Below are 20,625 nucleotides of genomic sequence, written 5' to 3' on the forward strand. Positions count from 1 at the left end.
GAACACTTTTATTAACTTATTCTGTTAAGGTACCAAATACCGGAAAGCTGAGTCAAGCACGTTAGTCCATGCACTATGGAAGCCCCAAAGGGTCAAAACACACTCACTTCGTGTAGAAACGGCCATCAAACCATTGTCACAATACAACCACAGAAAAGTCTGTTACAATAACTACGCCTTATCCCACCTAAAGCACCGCTGATCTACAATGTTTGCTGATGGAGAAATTCTAACCTACAATCTGACATTTACTGCCTAGTATGTGAGGGAATAAAACTCCCTTACAGTTTTCTCTTGTCCCAGCAGTTTTTAACATCAGTACATTTAGCATAAAATGTGTTCACCATTTTAATTGTAACATTTCACATAAAAATCCTTGTTTTCTATAACATTTACACAGATTTTTTTTAATGCGATTAATCGCGATTAACTATATGAAATTCTGAGATTAATCGCGATTAAAAATTTTAATCGTTTGACAGCCCTAATATATATATATAAAGATAAAGATATAGTAAAGATAAAAATGACATTGTGTTATTTAGTTTATTAATCAAAACAAAGTAACATTAGATTACATTAGTGTTTTAGCAAACTCACACATTCACACATCACTAAAAGGTTTAGTCAGTGATGGAATGTACATGCTTTATTTTTCTCTTAACACATAAAAAGAAATTGAATCCAAATTCCTGATAGACACTGAAGATTTTTTATGATCAACTTGTAAACAAATCTACTGCAGTTGAGGTCAGTAAGGAAAGTGTTAGTGTTAAAGCTTGATGATGAATTTGTACCCAGTACAACAAGATTATTCATTCCAAGTTACAATGGGAGTTTAAAGGAAAGCCTGAACGCCATGATAACGTGGAGTGTTATAAAATAGATCCTAATATATAATGATAAAGAATAAAGAGATTTGAGATTTTGATAATGTTCTGAACAAGAAATATTTTTACGGTGGCTGGGTAGCGCTGTCGCCTCATAGCAAGAAGGTCCTGGGTTCGACCCCTAGGTGAAGCAATCCGGGTCCTTTCTGTGTGGAGTTTGCATGTTCTCCCCGTGACTGTGTGGGTTTCCTCCGGGAGCTCCGGTTTCCTCCCACAGTCCAAAGACGTGCAAGTGAGGTGAACCGGAGATACAAAATTGTCCATGACTGTGTTGGATATAACCTTGTGAAATGATGGATCATGGGTAACCAGTAACTACCGTTCCTGTCATGAATGTAACCACAGTGTAAAACATGACGTTAAAATCTTAATAAATAAATGAATAATAGTCCAACCAAAGTTTGTTGGCACTGAAAAAGTTTTACTTACATAACCAGTAAAAGGCAACAAATAGTTTATTGTACAACTTTAGTCAATTTTATAAAACAAGAAATTGAAAATATCTAAATAGCCGACAGGTCAAATGACATAAAACCACACAGTGTCATTAGTCAACATGTCTGAAAATACATAGATAGAGTTCATCATCAAATGTATTAATTTAAAAGAAAAACAAATTTAAAATTATTATAAAATATACAAACCCAGCAAATAACTGCACCAGCTGAGCGGTTCTACAAATGTAGCACTATATAGTTGGGGCCAGTGATAGCTCAGTGGTTAAGGTACTGGACTAGTAAACAGAAGGTTGCCGGTTCAAGCCCCACCACCACCAAGTTGCCACTGTTGGGTCCCTGAGCAAGGCCCTTAACCCTCAATTGCTCATCATGTTCCGCTCATTGTGTAAGTCGCTTTGGATAAGAGCGTCTGCTGAAAATGTTAATGTTAATGTAAAATGTCTCAGCTAATCGACTCTAGTGAAGACCAAGAGTCACAATATTGCTTTAATAGACTATTTTTTATTCTTAAAATCCCAGCGTTTGTGTGTGAGGGTGGAGGGTGTGGTGTGAGGTGTGGTCTGGGGTTATGGGAGGGGTGGTCACTCCCAGTATAGCTTTAAAAAAAACTAGCTTATTACTGATTTGCATGTTGTGAAAGTATTGTTACCAATATTTCTAGCTCCAAAAAAATTGGGACAGTATAAAAAATGCAAACGCAGTGTTTCTTACATTTACATCGACTCTTATTTCATCTTATATAAACCCAAAATATTTTATGTTTCGTCTGGTCAACTTCATTTCAATACATACACATACAACACCCAACTCCCAACTCCTTTGTCCATCTTCACTGCAACCTTCACCCACCACAGTTTGATGCTTTACACCTCCACTTTCAACACCCAGCACCCAAGCCTGCTCTCTATCGTTCACCAGAGATCAAGTGAGGAGGGAACTGAGGAAAATGAAGGTGAGGAAGGCTGCAGGCCCTGATGGCATCCACCCCGGGCTTCTGAGACACTGTGCAGACCAGCTGTGTGGGATAGTCCAGGTCATCTTTAACCTAAGCCTGAAACAAGACTGCACATCCCATTGAGTTAAATGGATATAGACCAGTGGCACTGACCTCTCATCTGATGAAGGACATGGAGCGACTTGTTCTGGACTATCTCCGCCCACTGGTTAAACCAGTGATGAATCTGTTACAGTTTGCCTACCAGCCAGGCATTGGGGTGGATGATCCAATCATCTACCTTCTTTGAAGATCCCTCTCTCATGTCGACAGGGCAAGAAGCACTGTGAGGATCATGTTCTTCGACCTATCTAGTGCATTCAACACCATCAGGCCCACTATACTGAGGAACAAGATGGAGAGTGCTGCGGTGGATCATCAACTCACCACATGGACAATGGACTATTTAACAAACAGACCACAGTATGTGCAGCTTAAGGACTGCGTTTCGGACACAATCCTCTGCAGCACTGGTGCTCCACAAGGGACAGTCCTGGCCCCATTCCTCTTCACCCTCTACACCTCGGACTTCACCTACAATACAACAACCTGTCACCTTCAGAGGTTCTCCGATGACTCGGCTGTTGTTGGCTACATCCTGGATGGAGAAGACAGCGAGTATAGGGAACTCACCAAGAACTTTGTAGACTGGTGTGGACAGAATTACCTCGAGATCAACACCAGCAAGACAAAAAAGCTGCTGGTGGACTTTTGTAGGTCTAAACCACATCCACTGAAACCGGTGAGCATCCAGGGATGGAATATGGAGATCGTTAACTCCTATCTTAACTCCGGTCTTTTGGAATACAGGGGGCCCTTCTCAGCTCTTTTTATGACTCGGTGGTGGCATCAGCCATTTTCTATGGTGTTATCTGCTGGGGCAGCATCATGACAGCAGCAGACAGGAAGAAACTGGACAAACTGATCAGAAAGGCGAGTTCTGTCCTGGGCTGCACCCTGGACTTAGTGGAAGCAGTGGGGGAGAGAAGGATGATGGTCAAGCTTTCATCTTTAATGGAGAACACCGATCCCCCACTGCATGAGACTGTGGCAGCACTGGGCAGCTCCTTCAGCGACAGATACCGCAGCTCCTTTCTACCTTCTGCTGTCAGGCTATACAACCAGCACCACCCCAAACGCAGATAATCATTTCTATCACAATAATTCACATGGTTTTTAATATTCTCTGAAGTGCAATAACTTCTTAAAATATGTGCAATACCTGCTGTACCGACTGTACTATCTGCAATACATTTTAATACCTGTGCAATATTTGGTTAACTTTCTTGAAAATACTGTTTATATTTACATATTCTTACTTTTCTACTTTTTAATATTTGTGTACATATGTGTACACACTTTGTATTTTTAATTTTTATATCCTTGAAAGCTGCTGTAACACTGCAAATTTCCCCCGTGGGATAATAAAAGGCTATTTTATCTTATCTTACATGCATTTTACTCCCCGTGTTTGCGTGGCTTTCCTCCGGGAGCTCCGGTTTCCTCCCACAGTCCAAAGACGTGCAAGTGAGGTGAATTGGAGATACAAAATTGTCCATGACTGTGTTCGATATAACCTTGTGAACTGATGAACCTTGTGTGATGAGTAACTACCGTTCCTGTCATGAATGTAACCACAGTGTAAAACATGACGTTAAAATCCTAATAAAACAAACTAAAACATGAATTTTAAGCCTACAACACATTCTAAAAAAAGTGTGAACAGGGCTAGTAATAAGGTAAAAATAAAAACTAAATAATGGCATGATTTAATAGCTGATTATAATTATGAATGGGCACAAATCATGTTCAGATGGAAGGAAGAAAATAGGTGGATTGTTAAGGTGGTTTTCAGGCTTAAAAGAACAATCTTTATATTTTTTTAAAATAACCGAATCCGTTTGTACTAACAGCATTTACTTTTACTTTTACTTCTACTTTTAATATTTAAGTACATTTTATATCAGAAAATCACTTTTAATATTTAAGTACATTTTATATCAGAAAATCACTTAATATTTAAGTACATTTAATATCAGAAAATTACTTTTAATATTTAAGTACATTTTATATCAGAAAATCACTTAATATTTAAGTACATTTAATATCAGAAAATCACTTTTAATATTTAAGTACATTTTATATCAGAAAATCACTTTTAATATTTCTTAAGTACATTTAATATCAGAAAATCACTTTTAATATTTAAGTACATTTTATATCAGAAAATCACTTTTAATATTTAAGTACATTTTATATCAGAAAATCACTTTTAATATTTCTTAAGTACATTTAATATCAGAAAATCACTTTTAATATTTAAGTACATTTTATATCAGAAAATCACTTTTAATATTTCTTAAGTACATTTAATATCAGAAAATCACTTTTAATATTTAAGTACATTTTATATCAGAAAATCACTTAATATTTAAGTACATTTAATATCAGAAAATCACTTTTAATATTTAAGTACATTTTATATCAGAAAATAACTTTTAATATTTCTTGAGTACATTTAATATCAGAAAATCACTTTTAATATTTAAGTACATTTTATATCAGAAAATCACTTTTGATACTTAAGTACATTAAATATCAGATACTTTTATACCTTTACTCAAGTAATCTTCTAACAGGTGACTTTTACTTCTATCAGAGTAAATTTAAAAGATACTTTTACTCAAGTATGAACTTCAGGTACTGTATACACCACTTGTTTCACTTGTGTACTGGACGTGTAAGGAATCGATGTGTGTGTGAAGGAATAGGGTTCATATTTACATTATATACACACACACACACACACACACACACACACACACACACACACACATGCAGTCTGTAAAAAATCCACAACATGAAGTCGATGCATTTTTAACATTTTATTAAAACATTTTCTTTAATGCCTCAATCATAACCAGGTTTTAATGAAGGGATCAGGGTCACTGCAGGTCACTGGACTTTCTACACCAAACTGGTCCTACTGTGTCTACAGTCTACAGTGTGGTTACAGTTTTATCAATGTGACCAAACCCCTGCCACCCACTATGGGGACCAGTACTGTTTATACACTCGATTACCTCCAACTAAATGAAGTATTTATTTATTTCAGGTCAGTGGGATATCTCCACCACCCCTGTTGATCTGCCGAGGGCGACAGTGGCAGAGAAAAACTCTCCTAAAATTACAGGAAGGAACTTTGAGAGGAACCAGACTCGACAGGAACCTCCATCCTCCTCAGGTGACCTGGAGAAGCATCTAAATGAATTAAAATGAAACAATATTTATAGTCTTTTATTCTGCACACTGTTGTCACAAACTGATGATTGTTGTTACTTTATGTTTTTAATAATTTAGGTCCCGGGTCAGTGTGACCACTCCACCACCCCGCTATGGCGACCGATATTTATCTGTGCAATATTTTATTATTTTATATTTATGTTTTGTTTAGTTTTTTTGTTTTTGCCAGAGCAAAGTGACCACTCCACCACTATGTACTCTGGGGGCCAATATTTTATTTTTCTGTACACAATTGTGGTAAAATTTATGTTTTTAATAATTTAGGTCCCGGGTCAATGTGACCACTCCACCACCCCGCCACTATGGCGACCAAATTTTATCTTTGCTCACAACATTGCAATTATTTTTGTGCTCTGTGGCCAATAGCAGAGTGACCACTCCACTACTTTGTGCTCTGGGGACCAATATTGAATTTTTTTGCACACAATTGTTGCACATGAATGTTTCCCCGAGCACTTTTCCACAGTGTTGTGACCACTTCACCACTTTTGTGCAGAATTGTTGCCAATTTTTAGCTCCACGTCTCCCAATATGTGGAGCAACATTTCTTTTAATTTAAAGCTTCTTGGTGAACCATCTTATCTTCCACCACTTTTTATTTTTCCTCTCATTCTGAGCCTCCTTCTTTTTCTCTGCTTTCTTACACTCCTTCTCTATTTCCTTCCACTCTTTCTCCTCCTGCTTCTTTCTTTCTTTCATTTCTGTCTCACTCATGTTCCTTAGCTGTTTTTGTTTCAGCTCCTGGAGCATCTTCTGCTTCAGAGCAGCCTGGTTCACCATCATGGAGACATGCAGCTCTTCATTAGTTTGAAGCTGCAGCTCTAGATAGGATCTCTCCATCTCCCTGTTTAGCTCCAGGTTCTTTTTCTCCTCTGACCATCTCTTCTCTTTTTTACTGATTAGATTGAGGAACCACGACTTCTTCCTATTTCCTCCCTCAGTCTCCTTCTTTTTGGGTGTCGGCTCTGTCGCCCGCTGCTCTGTTCTCCTCTTCGACTTGTTCTCCAGTCGCCCCGATTCTAACCTGCTTTGTAGGTCCGTTTCTGTCTGGCTTTCCTTTTCTTTACGCAGTTGTGCTGCAGTTTGGAGATCATCGACCTGTTTAAGCAGCTCTTGGTTTTTCTTCTCTGCCTTTATTTTGTCGCCCACCATCCGAGTCCAGGCTGGTCCCAGCTTCTTTGTGATTTTCATCTGGGACTCTTTTTTTGGGTCTGGACTGAGGCGAGCCATGAGCTTCTCAATCTTTAGCCTTAATGACTTGATTAGCAGGAACTGATCATGCTGCTTCTTCTGTTCCTCTTGTTCAGCTTCTTGAATAGCTGGGTCCATCCCCTTTCTCAGAGTTTTTCTCACAGCCTTGTCCCTCTTCCTCTCAATGCCCATCAGCTCTTCTAATTCCTCTTTTTCAGTTTCAAGCTCTTGGATCTTTCTTGCCAAATCCTTATTCTCTTTCCTCATCATTTTCATCATTCTGTTCTTGTTCTGCTGCTTCGGAGGCCCACAAGTCATGTGCTCTCCCCAGTTTATTTTGGTCTCATCTATGATGTCCAGTGTGCACTGACCCTGCCCTATGTCCTTATTATACACCTGCATTGTGTTTTCCATATCCTCGATTTCTTCTCTCATTATTTCCATCATATCTCTCTCTGGAAGCTCACAAGTCATGTTCTCTACCCAGTTAATCTTATTCTCATTGATGACTTCAGGTTTCCACTGACCCATCATATCGCTCTCTTTTTGCAGCTGCCTTTGAACCCAGTAGTCCGAGTGCTCTACCCTATCAATCTTGGTCTCATCGATGATGTCCAGTGTGCCTTGACTCTGTCCTGTGTCTTTATCAGACTCTTGTATCTGGCTTTCCAAATCCTCAATCTCTATTATTATCATTTCCATCACATCTCTGTCTTTTTGCAGTTGCTTCAGAGGCCCACAAGTCGTGCGCTCTACCCTATCAATCTTGTTCTCATCGATGACTTCCAGTGTGCCTTGACCGTGTCCTGTGTCTTTATCAGACTTTTGTATCTGGCTTTCCAAATCCTCAATCTCTATTATTATCATTTCCATCACATCTCTTGCAGTTGCTCTGGAAGCCCACAAGTCGTGTGCTCCCTATTAATCTCGTTCTCATCAATGATTTCGGGTGTGCTATTACCCTGTCCTATGTCTTCATAATCCTGAAGTTCTTTTCTCATCATTTTCATCACATCTCTCTCTGGAAGGCTACAAGTCATGTGCTCTCCCCAGTTTATCTTGGTCTCATTGATGGTTTCCACTGTGCACTGACCCTGTCCTATGTCTTCATTATACTCCTGTATCGTGTTTTCCATATCCTCAATTTCTTCTGTCATCATTTCCATCACATCTCTCTCTGGAAGCCTACAAGTCGTGTTCTCTCCCCAGTTAATCCTAGTCTTATCGATGATTTCAGGTGTCCACTGACCCATTATGTCTTTCTCTGGAAGCCTACAAGTCATGCTCTCTCCTCAATTAATCTTGGACTCATCGATGATGTCCAGTGCGCACTGATCCTGTCCTATGTCTTTATTAAACTCTTGTATGGTGTTTTCCATGTCCTCAATTTCTTTTGTCATGATTTTCATGTTCTCTCCCCTGTCAGTCTCAATGGTTTCCAGCGTGCACTGACCCTGTCCTCTATCTTTACCAGTCTCCTGCATCTGGCTTTCCAATTCCTCAATCTCTATTATGATCATGTCCATCACATCCCTCTCTTATCTCAGCTGCTTTTGAGCCCAGACAGACTGTATGAAGCTGATGCGTTTACTTTAATGCATTTTATTATTAATTTACTTTTCAAAATACAGTCAAAGCCAAATAATCAACAAACCGAAACATCAAACCAAACCCAGCTAACAAAATTACGTTCTGAGAACGTTCCCCAAACGTTCCATCTTGGTTATGGGAACGTTGCATTGGAATGTTCCCTCAACATTATTTTGTCCAGTTTTCCTGAAGTTCTCAGAACGTTTTTTTTTAAGTTATGAAAACGTTTATAGAACGTTACCTAAACCTCATTTACAACCATAATTTAACGTTCTGGGAACGTTGTCTTGGAATGTTCTAAGAATATTTTAAATGCGATTCTCTGAACGTTCCCCTAACGTTCCAGTTTGGTTGTATGAATGTTTTATTAGAACGTTCCTTCAACGTTATTTTGTCAGTTTTTTGTCAGTTTTCTTAATATTATATATGAACTAACTTACAGTTCTATATCACCAAATACAATTCTAATATACTACAGTCCTGAACTTCCCCCCCCAACCCCCTCAGACATTACCATTAATAAAATAATATCTGAATCACTCTGATAACATTTACTATGATGGTCTAATTCAAACAATTCATGTGATAATACTGACACAAACGGAGGCAAAACCAATTCAAACATATTTATTTAAAAAACGTTTTATCATCAATCAAACTCAATTTTTTATAAACGTAAAATGAAAAAAGAACAGTCCCTCAATTTTTCTATCCCTTATAAACTGAGGTTAAATTGGTTTTTATTATAATTAATAATAATAATTATTATTATTATAGAAAATGGGGGGAAAAATACCAAATAAAGTTAGGTAGTAATTCAGGGCGTCTCTGCATTCTACACCTGCAAAGTAATCTAAGTAGTTTTTTAAGTATTTCTGCATAATTATTAGTACAAGTAAAACATTTTACACTGTAACCAAGTTATTCTGGGCAGCTCAAATACAAAGCTTCCTTAAAGTTATGTTGCAGTCTTTCATTTAATTTAAGTCTTCAATGTGCAAGAGGTGTCTGTGGCTCTTTTTTAATGGTTGAACTACTCGTATGTGTTAGGATTTTACAGTGAAAATCATGAAATAGCATTATTTTATGAGTTACATGGAGGTATTTAATATGCCATAAAATAATTACACAGCCAGCTTGACTTAACAAAATTAAGAAGGGAAATCATACTAGTGTTGTGGATGTTCTAATATTGATTTAAATATTGTTTTTTGTAAATATTGTTTTTGTATTTTAAATAATCCAACTAAGCAATTGATCAAAAAGATAATCACCAGAGTGATTAGGAAAATAATCGTTGGTTGCAGGCCTACATGTGAAGTAAAGCACTTTTGTTTACGACTAACACAAACGTGTGCAGCAACAGATCTGCTATTGGTTGTTTCCTCAATCTGTTCTCTTCTTTGTACTTGCATTTTTGCAAGAACACTGATGCCCTATACAGGAAGGACCAAAGTCGGCTGTATTTTTTGAGGCGCCTGAGGTCCTTCAACATCTGCCGGACTATGCTCAAGATCTTCTATGAGTCTGTGGTAGCGAGTGCTATCCTCTATGCTGTTGCATGCTGGGGAAGCAGGCTGAGGGTGGCAGATGCCAACAGACTCAACAAATTGATCCGCAAGGCCGGTGATGTTGTTGGTGTGGAGCTGGACTCTCTGAAGGCAGTGTCGGAGAGGAGGACGCTGTCTAAGCTGCAGGTTATCATGAACAATGGCTCCCACCCACTTTATAACACAGTGATGAGACACAGGAGCACATTCAGTGCAAGACTCATTCTCCCAAAATGCACCACAGAGCGCCACAGGAAGTCTTTTCTACCTGTGGCCATCAAACTCTATAATTCCTCCCTTAATGTGTGACACTATGGTTTATCTGTGCAATATTCAGTTTTCATACGTGAAACATTCAGTTTTATTCAGTTTTCATATGTGCAATAATAATAACGTAAGCATTTGAATTATTTAATTGTGTGTATATAACTTTTTAACGTTAACTTTCAATTTTTCTTCTTTTTTCTTTGTTTTAAGCTAGTAGAGTGTTTATTCTTTTTACATAAATGGGTGCTACTGTAAAAAACTGCAATTTCCCTCTGGGATCAATAAAATATTCTGATTCTGATTTTTATGGACTTGAGAAATATCATCATTTACAGCCCAAGTCTTAATATTGTGTTGGTCCCTTTTTTTGCTGGCAAAACAGCCCTGACCCGTCAAGTCATGGAATCTTACACCTTTCTATCAGAACCAGCATGAACTTATTCAGCAGTTTGAGCTACAGTAGCTCGTCTGTCAGCCCCCAAGTGCACCAGTGAGCCTTGGACCTTCCTTGGACCACTTTTGATAGATACAGACCACTGCAGACCGGGAACACCCCACAAGAGCTGCAGTCTTGGAGATGCTCTGACCCAGTCGTCTAGCCATCACAATCTGTCCCTCGTCAAACTCACTCAGATTCTTACACTCGCCCATTTTTTCTGCTTCTAACATCAAGGTAAGCGACCACACACACTCGACAATCCACGTGATGTATAAAAGAAAACCTGATCCATCAGACCAGGCCACCTACTTCCATCGCTCTGTGGTCCAGTTTCGATGCTTGTGTAGCTGTTGTACATGTGTGTGTGTGTACAGTGTTTCACTGGTGTACTGGACGTGTAAGGAATTTATGTGTGTGTGAAGGAATAGGGTTCATATCTACATCATACACACACACACACACACACACACACACATGCAGTCTGTAAAAAATCCACAACACGAAGTCGATGCATTTTTAACATTTTATTAAAACATTTTCTTTAATGCCTCAATCATAACAAGGTTCAATGAAGGGATCAGGGTCACTGCAGGTCACTGGAGTTTCTACACCAAACTGGTCCTACTGTGTCTACATGGACGTCCCTGTGTGAACAATCACGCTGGAAACTGTTTCAACACAGTTAGTATAATTTTATTATTATTATAAAGCTTTTAGCATCGAGTGTGGTTACAACCTTATTAAGGTTATATTTTGTGTTTTTACTGTCCCGGGTCAATGTGACCACTCCTCCACCCCCCACTATGGGGACCAGTACTGTTTATACACTCGATTTATTTATTTCAGGTCAGTGGGATTTCTCCACCACCCCTGTTGATCTGCCGAGGGCGACAGTGACAGAGAAAAACTCTCCTAAAATTACAGGAAGGAACTTTGAGAGGAACCAGACTCGACAGGAACCTCCATCCTCCTCAGGTGACCTGGAGAAGCATTTAAATGAATTAAAATGAAACAATATTTATAGTCTTTTATTCTGCACACTGTTGTCACAAACTGATGATTGTTGTTACTTTATGTTTTTAATAATTTAGGTCCCGGGTCAATGTGACCACTCCACCACCCCGCCACTATGGCGACCAAATTTTATCTTTGTACACAACATTTTAATTATTTTTGTGCTCTGTGGCCAATAGCAGAGTGACCACTCCACTACTTTGTGCTCTGGGGGTCAATATTTAATTTTTTTTGCACACAATTGTTGCACATGAATGTTTCCCCGAGCACTTTTGCACGGTGTTGTGACCACTTCACCACTTTTGTGCAGAATTGTTGCCAATTTTTTAGCTCCACGTCTCCCAATATGTGGAGCAACATTTCTTTTAATTTAAAGCTTCTTGGTGAACCATCTTATCTTCCACCACTTTTTATTTTTCCTCTCATTCTGAGCCTCCTTCTTTTTCTCTGCTTTCTTACACTCCTTCTCTATTTCCTTCCACTCTTTCTCCTCCTGCTTCTTTCTTTCTTTCATTTCTGTCTCACTCATGTTCCTTAGCTGTTTTTGTTTCAGCTCCTGGAGCATCTTCTGCTTCAGAGCAGCCTGGTTCACCATCATGGAGACATGCAGCTCTTCATTAGTTTGAAGCTGCAGCTCTAGATAGGATCTCTCCATCTCCCTGTTTAGCTCCAGGTTCTTTTTCTTCTCTGACCATTTCCTCTCTTTTCTGTGGATTAGGTTGGAGAACCACGACTTGTTTCTATTCCCTCCCTCAGTCTCATTCTTCGTTTCTGTCTGGCCTTGCTTTTCTTTTTGTAGTTGTGCGGTCACTTGGGGATCATTGATTTGTTGAAGCAGCTCTTGGTTTTTCTTTTCTGCTTTTATTTTTTCACCCACCATCCAAGTCCAGACTGGTCCCAGCTTCTTTGTCATTTTTATCTGGGACTCTGGTTTTGGGTCTGGACTGTGACAGGCGGTGAGCTTCTCAATTTTTGATCTTAATGATTTGATTAGCAGGAACTGATCACGCTGCTTCTTCTGTTCCTCTTTTTCAGCTTCTTTAATAGCTGGGTCCATCCCCTTTCTCAGGGTTTTTCTCATAGCCTTGTCCCTCTTCCTCTCAATGCTCATCAGCTCTACTAATTCCTTTTTTTCAGTTTCAAGCTCTTGGATCTTTCTGGCCAAATCCTTATTCTCGTTCCTCATCATTTTTATCAGTCTGCGCTTGTTCTGCTGCTTCAGAGGCCCACAAGTCATGTGCTCTCCCCAGTTTATTTTGGTCTCATCAATGATGTCCACTGTGCACAGTCCCTGTCCTATGTCTTCATTATAGTCCTGTATCTTTTTTTCCATATCCTCTATTTTTTCTGACATTAGCCCACAAGTCGTGCTCTCACCCCAGTTAATCTTGGACTCATCTATGATGTCCAGTGTGAACTGACCCTGCCCTATGTCCTTATTAAACACTTGCATGGTGTTTTCCATGTCCTCAATTTCTTTTGGCCAATTTTCCAGGTTCTCTCCCCTGTCAGTCTGGATGCACTGACCCTGTCCTCTATCTTCACCAGTCTCCTGCATCTGGCTTTCCAGTTCCTCAATCTCAATAACAATCATGTCCATCACATCCCTCTCTTTTCTCAGCTGCTTTTGAGCCCAGTAGTTCAGGTGCTCTCCCCAGTCAGGCTCCATGATTTCCAGTGCGCTCGTACCCGGTCCTGTTGGTCCCGTCACCTGTATTAGCTGCAGTAGAAGCGCTGAGTAGAATCTCACACCGAGCTCTGACCTGCTGAAGTGAAGCGCCTGTATTTATACTCTCTCTCCAGTGACGTCACAATACCAACCGGTCCGCATCGTGACGTCACTTGGTTATAAGACGTCACTCGCGTTGGCCCCGCCCCCTCCCTCCCGCGCCCCGCCCACACGCACTCACGTTCTCTTTCATTATTAAAGGAACAGACCTTATAAAGCTGATGCGTTTACTTTAATGCATTTTATTATTAATTTACTTTACAAAATACAGTCAAGTGTGTTTAAGACATCATATAAACTCCTGGTTCAGTATGAAGCACATCTCACTATAAATATATTAGATTATCTTTACTCCAGAAATATTCTGGACTGATTTGTTTATGATCTTGTTTGTGCAGCTGCTTCTGCTTCCTCATGTTTAAACTGTGGGAGAAATCAGCTCATCATTCTCTTTATTAATATTCTCCTCATTTGTGTTATTTCTGATGAGGTTTTAATATGTGTCAGGGCTCGATACCTTTCAAATACTGTTTCATGCAACAAATAAATCAGAGGATCAGGATTTTAATTAGCAATATTAATTAAGATCTAATAAAGCACATAAGAACCTGGAATTGAGGAGATCCTGATGCCCAAGTGATAATAGGAAAATCTCCCACGTTCATTTTAGTGCTCCTGCTATTTCTTTTAAATAGAAAATCTGTGAATCTAACTACCCATAATGCCCCCCACTTTCCTGTCTGAAAAGTGGTCGCACACCAAGGGTTCCACATATTCCTGCACGTCTTATAAAGAACTTAAACAGCATTGAGCTCCACAAGTGTTGTTCAGACTGTAGGGTGGCTCCCCCTGGTGGATACACAGGAACTGCTGGGGTGGTAGATACAGAAATGCATATTTCTTAAAATAAAGCAATAAATACACAATTTTAATCATGTATTATCATCTTTAATTCATCAAACATTCATTTTGAATTGCATTTAGAAAGTGGAACTTATTATGTATTCATAAAAGGGAGAATAAGGTGGGGGAATGCATAAAGATATATATATATATATATAAAGATAAAGATATAGTAAAGATAAAAATGACATTGTGTTATTTAGTTTATTAATCAAAACAAAGTTACATTAGATTACATTAGTGTTTTAGCAAACTCACACATTCACACATCACTACAAGGTTTAGTCAGTGATGGAATGTACATGCTTTATTTTTCTCTTAACACATAAAAAGAAATTGAATCCAAATTCCTGATAGACACTGAAGATTTTTTATGATCAACTTGTAAACAAATCTACTGCAGTTAAGGTCAGTAAGGAAAGTGTTAGTGTTAAAGCTTGATGATGAATTTGTACCCAGTACAACAAGATTATTCATTCCAAGTTACAATGGGAATTTAAAGGAAAGCGTGAACGCCATGATAACGTGTAGTGTTATAAAATAGATCCTAATATATAATGATAAAGAATAAAGAGATTTGAGATTTTGATAATGTTCTAAACAAGAAATATTTTTACGGTGGCTGGGTAGCGCTGTCGCCTCATAGCAAGAAGGTCCTGGGTTCGACCCCTAGGTGAAGCAATCCGGGTCCTTTTTGTGTGGAGTTTGCATGTTCTCCCCGTGACTGTGTGGGTTTCCTCCGGGAGCTCCGGTTTCCTCCCACAGTCCAAAGACGTGCAAGTGAGGTGAACCGGAGATACAAAATTGTCCATGACTGTGTTCGATATAACCTTGTGAAATGATGGATCATGGGTAACCAGTAACTACCGTTCCTGTCATGAATGTAACCACAGTGTAAAACATGACGTTAAAATCCTAATAAATAAATCAATAATAGTCCAACCAAAGTTTGTTGGCACTGAAAAAGTTTTACTTACATAACCAGTAAAAGGCAACAAATAGTTTATTGTACAACTTTAGTCAATTTTATAAAACAAGAAATTGAAAATATCTAAATAGCCGACATGTCAAATGACATAAAACCACACAGTGTCATTAGTCAACATGTCTGAAAATACATAGATAGAGTTCATCATCAAATGTATTAATTTAAAAGAAAAACTATTTTAAAATAATAATAAAATATACAAACCCAGCAAATAACTGCACCAGCTGAGCGGTTCTACAAATGTAGCACTATATAGTTGGGGCCAGTGATAGCTCAGTGGTTAAGGTACTGGACTAGTAAACAGAAGGTTGCCGGTTCAAGCCCCGCCACCACCAAGTTGCCACTGTTGGGTCCCTGAGCAAGGCCCTTAACCCTCAATTGCTCATCATGTTCCGCTCATTGTGTAAGTCGCTTTGGATAAAGCGTCTGCTTAATGCTGAAAATGTAAATGTTAATGTAAAATGTCTCAGCTAATCGACTCTAGTGAAGACCAAGAGTCACAATATTGCTTTAATAGACAATTTTTTATTCTTAAAATCCCAGCGTTTGTGTGTGAGGGTGGAGGGTGTGGTGTGAGGTGTGGTCTGGGGTTATGGGAGGGGTGGTCACTCCCAGTATAGCTTAAAAAAAAACTAGCTTATTACTGATTTGCATGTTGTGAAAGTATTGTTACCAATATTTCTAGCTCAAAAAAAATTGGGACAGTATAAAAAATGCAAACGCAGTGTTTCTTACATTTACATCGACTCTTATTTCATCTTATATAAACCCAAAATATTTTATGTTTCGTCTGGTCAACTTCATTTCAATACATACACATACAACACCCAACTCCCAACTCCTTTGTCCATCTTCACTGCAACCTTCACCCACCACAGTTTGATGCTTTACACCTCCACTTTCAACACCCAGCACCCAAGCCTGCTCTCTATCGTTCACCAGAGATCAAGTGAGGAGGGAACTGAGGAAAATGAAGGTGAGGAAGGCTGCAGGCCCTGATGGCATCCACCCCGGGCTTCTGAGACACTGTGCAGACCAGCTGTGTGGGATAGTCCAGGTCATCTTTAACCTAAGCCTGAAACAAGACTGCACATCCCATTGAGTTAAATGGATATAGACCAGTGGCACTGACCTCTCATCTGATGAAGGACATGGAGCGACTTGTTCTGGACTATCTCCGCCCACTGGTTAAACCAGTGATGAATCTGTTACAGTTTGCCTACCAGCCAGGCATTGGGGTGGATGATCCAATCATCTACCTTCTTCGAAGATCCCTCTCTCATGTCGACAGGGCAGGAAGCACTGTGAGGATCATGTTCTTCGACCTATCTAGTGCATTCAACACCATCAGGCCCACTATACTGAGGAACAAGATGGAGAGTGCTGCGGTGGATCATCAACTCACCACATGGAATGGACTATTTAACAAACAGACCACAGTATGTGCAGCTTAAGGACTGCGTTTCGGACACAATCCTCTGCAGCACTGGTGCTCCACAAGGGACAGTCCTGGCCCCATTCCTCTTCACCCTCTACACCTCGGACTTCACCTACAATACAACAACCTGTCACCTTCAGAGGTTCTCCGATGACTCGGCTGTTGTTGGCTACATCCTGGATGGAGAAGACAGCGAGTATAGGGAACTCACCAAGAACTTTGTAGACTGGTGTGGACAGAATTACCTCGAGATCAACACCAGCAAGACAAAAAAGCTGCTGGTGGACTTTTGTAGGTCTAAACCACATCCACTGAAACCGGTGAGCATCCAGGGATGGAATATGGAGATCGTTAACTCCTATCTTAACTCCGGTCTTTTGGAATACAGGGGGCCCTTCTCAGCTCGGTGGTGGCATCAGCCATTTTCTATGGTGTTATCTGCTGGGGCAGCATCATGACAGCAGCAGACAGGAAGAAACTGGACAAACTGATCAGAAAGGCGAGTTCTGTCCTGGGCTGCACCCTGGACTTAGTGGAAGCAGTGGGGGAGAGAAGGATGATGGTCAAGCTTTCATCTTTAATGGAGAACACCGATCCCCCACTGCATGAGACTGTGGCAGCACTGGGCAGCTCCTTCAGCGACAGATACCGCAGCTCCTTTCTACCTTCTGCTGTCAGGCTATACAACCAGCACCGCCCCAAACGCAGATAATCATTTCTATCACAATAATTCACATGGTTTTTAATATTCTCTGAAGTGCAATAACTTCTTAAAATATGTACAATACCTGCTGTACCGACTGTACTATCTGCAATACATTTTAATACCTGTGCAATATTTGGTTAACTTTCTTAAAAATACTGTTTATATTTACATATTCTTACTTTTCTACTTTTTAATATATGTGTACATATGTGTACACACTTTGTATTTTTTATTTTTATATCCTTGAAAGCTGCTGTAACACTGCAAATTTCCCCCGTGGGATAATAAAAGGCTATTTTATCTTATCTTACATGCATTTTACTCCCCGTGTTTGCGTGGGTTTCCTCCGGGAGCTCCGGTTTCCTCCCACAGTACAAAGATGTGCAAGTGAGGTGAATTGGAGATACAAAATTGTCCATGACTGTGTTCGATATAACCTTGTGAACTGATGAACCTTGTGTGATTAGTAACTACCGTTTCTGTCATGAATGTAACCACAGTGTAAAACATGACGTTAAAATCCTAATAAAACAAACTAAAACATGAATTTTAAGCCTACAACACATTCTAAAAAAAGTGTGAACAGGGCTAGTAATAAGGTAAAAATAAAAACTAAATAATGACATGATTTAATAGCTGATTATAATCATGAATGGGCACAAATCATGTTCAGATGGAAGGAAGAAAATAGGTGGATTGTTAAGGTGGTTTTCAGGCTTAAAAGAACAATCTTTATATTTTTTTTAAATAACCAAATCCGTTTGTACTAACAGCATTTACTTTTACTTCTACTTTTAATATTTAAGTACATTTAATATCAGAAAATCACTTTTAATATTTAAGTACATTTTATATCAGAAAATCACTTTTAATATTTCTTAAGTACATTTTATATCAGAAAATCACTTTTAATATTTAAGTACATTTTATATCAGAAAATCACTTAATATTTTAATATTTAAGTACATTTAATATCAGAAAATCACTTTTAATATTTAAGTACATTTTATATCAGAAAATCACTTAATATTTAAGTAAATTTAATATCAGAAAATCACTTTTAATATTTAAGTACATTTAATATCAGAAAATCACTTTTAATATTTAAGTACATTTTATATCAGAAAATCACTTAATATTTAAGTACATTTAATATCAGAAAATCACTTTTAATATTTAAGTACATTTTATATCAGAAAATCACTTTTAATATTTCTTAAGTACATTTACTATCAGAAAATCACTTTTAATATTTAAGTACATTTAATATCAGAAAATCACTTTTAATATTTAAGTACATTTTATATCAGAAAATCACTTTTGATACTTAAGTACATTAAATATCAGATACTTTTAGACCTTTACTCAAGTAATCTTCTAACAGGTGACTTTTACTTCTATCAAGAGTAAATTTAAAAGATACTTTTACTCAAGTATGGACTTCAGGTACTGTATACACCACTTGTTTCACTTGTGTACTGGACGTGTAAGGAATTGATGTGTGTGTGAAGGAATAGGGTTCATATTTACATCACACACACACACACACACACGCGCACACGCACGCACGCACGCACGCACACACACACACACACACACACAGTCTGTAAAAAATCCACAACATGAAGTCGATGCATTTTTAACATTTTATTAAAACATTTTCTTTAATGCCTCAATCATAACCAGGTTTAATGAAGGGATCAGGGTCACTGCAGGTCACTGGAGTTTCTACACCAAACTGGTCCTACTGTGTCTACAGTCTACAGTGTGGTTACAGTTTTATCAATGTGACCAAACCCCCGCCACCCACTATGGGGACCAGTACTGTTTATACACTCGATTACCTCCAACTAAATGAAGTATTTATTTATTTCAGGTCAGTGGGATTTCTCCACCACCCCTGTTGATCTGCCGAGGGCGACAGTGGCAGAGAAAAACTCTCCTAAAATTACAGGAAGGAACTTTGAGAGGAACCAGACTCGATAGGAACCTCCATCCTCCTCAGGTGGCCTGGAGAAGCATTTAAATGAATTAAAATGAAACAATATTTATAGTCTTTTATTCTGCACACTGTTGTCACAAACTGATGATTGTTGTTACTTTATGTTTTTAATCATTTAGGTCCCGGGTCAGTGTGACCACTCCACCACCCCGCCACTATGGCGACCGATATTTATCTGTGCAATATTTTATTATTTTATATTTATGTTTTGTTTAGTTTTTTTGTTTTAGGCCAGAGCAAAGTGACCACTCCACCACTATGTACTCTGGGGGCCAATATTTTATTTTTCTGTACACAATTGTGGTAAGATTTATGTTTTTAATAATTTAGGTCCCGGGTCAATGTGACCACTCCACCACCCCGCCACTATGGCAACCAAATTTTATCTTTGCTCACAACATTGCAATTATTTTTGTGCTCTGTGGCCAATAGCAGAGTGACCACTCCACTACTTTGTGCTCTGGGGACCAATATTGAATTTTTTTGCACACAATTGTTGCACATGAATGTTTCCCCGAGCACTTTTGCACAGTGTTGTGCCCACTTCACCACTTTTGTGCAGAATTGTTGCCAATTTTTAGCTCCACGTCTCCCAATATGTGGAGCAACATTTCTTTTGATTTAAAGCTTCTTGGTGAACCATCTTATCTTCCACCACTTTTTAGTTTTCCTCTCATTCTGAGCCTCCTTCTTTTTCTCTGCTTTCTTACACTCCTTCTCTATTTCCTTCCACTCTTTCTCCTCCTGCTTCTTTCTTTCTTTCATTTCTGTCTCACTCATGTTCCTTAGCTGTTTTTGTTTCAGCTCCTGGAGCATCTTCTGCTTCAGAGCAGCCTGGTTCACCATCATGGACACATGCAGCTCTTCATTAGTTTGAAGCTGCAGCTCTAGATAGGATCTCTCCATTTCCCTGTTTAGCTTCAGGTTCTTTTTCTCCTCTGACCATTTCATCTCTTTTTTACGGATTAGGTTGAGGAACCACGACTTCTTCCTATTTCTCCCTCAGTCTCCTTCTTTTTGGGTGTCGGCTCTGTCGCCCGCTGCTCTGCTCTCCTCTTCGACTTGTTCTCCAGTCGCCCCGATTCTAACCTGCTTTGTAGGTCCGTTTCTGTCTGGCTTTGCTTTTCTTTACGCAGTTGTGCTGCAGCTTGGAGATCATTGAC

This window comes from Trichomycterus rosablanca, chromosome 4, assembly GCF_030014385.1.
Source record: "Trichomycterus rosablanca isolate fTriRos1 chromosome 4, fTriRos1.hap1, whole genome shotgun sequence".
Taxonomy (NCBI): Eukaryota; Metazoa; Chordata; class Actinopteri; order Siluriformes; family Trichomycteridae; genus Trichomycterus; species Trichomycterus rosablanca.